At 38.5% G+C, this 3,770-nt stretch overlaps 1 pseudogene; it reads left to right on the top strand.

Moving 5' to 3' along the window:
- The first annotated feature begins 1,710 nt into the window (after nucleotides 1–1,710).
- On the top strand, nucleotides 1,711–3,445 carry LOC129021820 (protein SDA1 homolog; annotated as a pseudogene).
- Nucleotides 3,446–3,770: the final 325 nt, after the last annotated feature.

A 3,770-nucleotide genomic window follows, 5' to 3' on the forward strand; every position in this document is an offset into this window, starting at 1 on the left:
GTATGTTTAAAATGTGTGAAGTGATATGGGGTTGTCCAGTGTTACACAGGATTTCTAAAATTCTTGGTAATGGGCTAGTATAACCGAACAAGATGAAAGTTACTTGCTGTGGAGTTTAGTTGAAGCCAGACAATACTCTCAATCATTCATAATTTGAAAGTCAACATATATTTTGACTGAAAATATGAATAGTTGACCATTTAATCAAATGCTTTCTGTTTTATGAAGTATATTTTTCTAGAACTAAATAATTTGTTTTTATCTACAGAGTGGGCATGGCAAAGTCATCATTGTTTTATTCATTTTGACATTAAATTCCACTAAAATTATGCAATTTTGTGGGCAAGTCAGATAATCCTGGTCAACCAAATTTTTGAAGACGAATAATAATATGCTCTTCACAGAAAAGTCTAGTTGGCTATACCTTGAATTCAGAGCTGCACAATGGCTGTCTGATGCACCTTTGAGCGTATTTATTTTTGCAGCAATTGAAATATACAACCAAGACAAAGGCACTGGTTTCTACTTCACTGAAAATAAAAGAAATATTTATTTTTAAAGTAATACTCATCAAACCTTACATTATTCTGTTTAGATGGCAAGCTGTTATTAACAGGAACTAAAATGCTATTCGTAGCACATACTACAGGGTCATCATTAACTGCGAGACTAGTATTTTTGTAGTCTTTCAGACATACACTCAAATTAGGCTTGGTTATTCCTGATATTTTCTAAACTCATTTGATATACTTTAGGACGTAAATCTCAAACAGAAAACCAGATGGACCCTTCTTGTTTAGAATTGGCAAGTCCATCTTATGTCAATAGTTTTTTCAGAGAATTCATTTGAACAGTACAATTTTTATTTATTTATTTTTTTGAGATGCAGTCTTGCTCTGTTGCTCAGGCTGGAGTGCAGTGATCTTGGCTCACTGCAAACTCTGCCTCCTGGGTTCAAGCAATTCTCCTGCCCCAGTCTCTCAAGCAGCTGGGATTACCAGTGTCTACCCCCACACTCGGCTAATATTTGTATTTTTAGTAGAGACCAGGTTACACCATGTTGGCCAGGCTAGTCTCAAACTCCTGGCCTCAAGTGATCCACCTGCGTTGGCCTCTCAAAGTGCAGGGATTACAAGTGTGAACCACTGCACCGAACCTGAACAGTAAAATTAAATGTTTTCATATTTTGTAAAAATAAAATAAAGCCTATAAATCAAATTACTATATATTATTTATTTTCTTGTAAATTCAAGCATTTGAGGACATTACTAACTATATCCCCAAAAAATATGTTCTTTAGCAGGGAAGGGTATAAGTTTGAAAAACTTGTAGCTGCAGCTGGCAGGGTTTGGGGGCTGCCAGCCATCTGAGTTTTATTAAAACTGCTCGCCGCGAAGCCAGTCTGCAGCCAAAATATCTGGCAGAAACAACAAGCTGCCCAGCAACCTGCCGCAGTTGCAGAATCTGATCAAGCAAGACCCACCAGCCTACATCGAGGAGTTTCTACAGCAGTAAAATCACTACAAAGCCAATGTGGAGATTTCCAAATTGCAACCAAATAAACCCAGCAAAGAACTAGCAGAGCTGGTGATGTTTATGGCACAGAACAGCCTAAATGTGTGCATCTTAATTATGGGAGAGAAAGACACTTCAGAAGAGCCTTTGCTTTGTTACAGATTAGTCACTGCTACCCAGAGTGTTTAAGTAATTTTCCTCAAGAGGTGAAAGATCTTCTCTCCTGCAATCATACTGTATAGGATCCAGATCTTTGAATGACATTTTGCAAAGCTTTGATCTTGCTGAGAAATAAGAATCTCATCAATCCATCAAGCCTGCTAGAACTCTTCTTTGAACTTCTACGTTGCCATGATAAGCTTCTGCGAAAGACTTTATATACACATATTGTGACTGATATCAAGAAAATAAACGCAAAACACAAGAACAATAAAGTGAATGCAGTATTGCAAAATTTCATGTACACCATGTTAAGACATAGCAATGCAACCGCAGCCAAGATGTCTTTAGAGGTAATGATTGAACTCTACAGAAGGAACATCTGGAATGATGCCAAAACTGTCAATGTTATTACAACTGCCCGTTTTTCTAAGGTCACCAAGATATTAGCTGCCACTTTGACATTCTGTCTTGGGAAAGGTGAGGATGAGAAACAGGACTGTGACTCCGAATCTGAGAAACAAAAAAAGAAGAAAAAAACAGAGATGTTTAACTTTTCAGCCATTCACTTAATTCACGATCCCTAAGATTTTGCAGAAAAACTACTAAAGCAGCTTGAGTGAAGTAAGGAGAGGTTTGAAGTAAAGATGATGCTCAGGAACCTCATCTCCAGATTGGTGGGAATTCATGAGCTCTTCCTCTTCAATTTCTATCCTTTTTTGCAAAGGTTTCTGCAGCCCCACCAAAGAGAAGTAACAAAGATCCTCTGTTTGCTGCACAAGCATCTCATCACCTAGTACCCCCAGGGATTATTCAATCATTGCTTATGACTGTGGCAAAAAATTTTGTTACCGACAAGAACTCTGGAGAAGTCATGACAGTAGAAATCAATGCTATAAAAGAGATAACAGCTCAATGTTCTCTGGCCATGACTGAAGAACTTCTCCAAGACCCGGCTCAGAATAAAACACACAAGGATAAAAATGTAATGATGTCTGCTAGAACTTTGATTCAGCTCTTCCGAACACTGAATCCTCAGATGCTGCAGAAGAAATTCCGGGGTAACCCTACAGAGGCCTCCATAGAAGCAAGAGTACAAGAATATGGAGAATTAGATGCTAAAGATTACATTCCAGGAGCAGAAGTTCTGGAAGGTGAGAAAGAAGAGAATGCTGAAAATGATGAAGATGGATGGGAAAATACCAGTCTCAGTGAGGAGGAGGAGGATGCTGATGGTGAATGGATTGATGTGCAACACTCTTCCGATGAAGAACAGCAAGAAATCTCCAAGAAGCTGAACAGGATGCCCATGGAGGAGCGGAAAGCCAAAGCTGCAGCCATCAGCACCAGCCAAGTTTTAACTTAGGAAGACTTCCAGAAAATCCACATGGCCCAACTGAGAAAAGAACTTGATGCTGCCCCTGGGAAATCCCAGAAGAGGAAATACACTGAAATAGACAGTGATGAAGAGCCCAGGGGTGAATTACTTTCTCTTCGGGACATTGAACGCCTTCATTAAAAGCCAAAGTCTGACAAAGAGACAAGACTAGCAACTGCAATGGCTAGAAAGACAGACTGATAAGAATTTGTGAGGAAGAAAACCAAAATGAATCTATTTTCTCGTTCGGCAAATAAAGAGAAGAAAAAACAGAAGAACTTTATGATGATGCAGTATAGCCAGAATGTCCGGAGAAAAAATAAGTGTTCCTTCCAAGAAAAAGATTTGGCGCTATGAGATGCAGTTTTGAAAAAGAGAAAAAGAATGAAGTAACTTCCCAGCAAGTTTTCCATTCCAAGAAGAATGCTAAGTTTGTGTCATTACTCTGAAAATTGATAAATCAAGCATGTTTGTTTACATTAAAAAGTCCAGAAGCACTGTATTGTGAAAACTGCTGAAAATGTGGCAGCACTTTGGTGTTTTTATTTTGGAGACGGCTAATGGTGGGAATGTTAATGTAAATAGTGGTGGTAGTGTAAAATCATTTCATTTATCAATCATGCAAAAAAAAGTATTGAGTGCCTATCAATTGTCACTATAGATACAAAACGAATGAGCTGTAACCCCTTCACTCAAGGCATTGACAGCTTAGCTGTGG

This window comes from Pongo pygmaeus, chromosome 21 (assembly GCF_028885625.2).
Source record: "Pongo pygmaeus isolate AG05252 chromosome 21, NHGRI_mPonPyg2-v2.0_pri, whole genome shotgun sequence".
Classification (NCBI taxonomy): domain Eukaryota; kingdom Metazoa; phylum Chordata; class Mammalia; order Primates; family Hominidae; genus Pongo; species Pongo pygmaeus.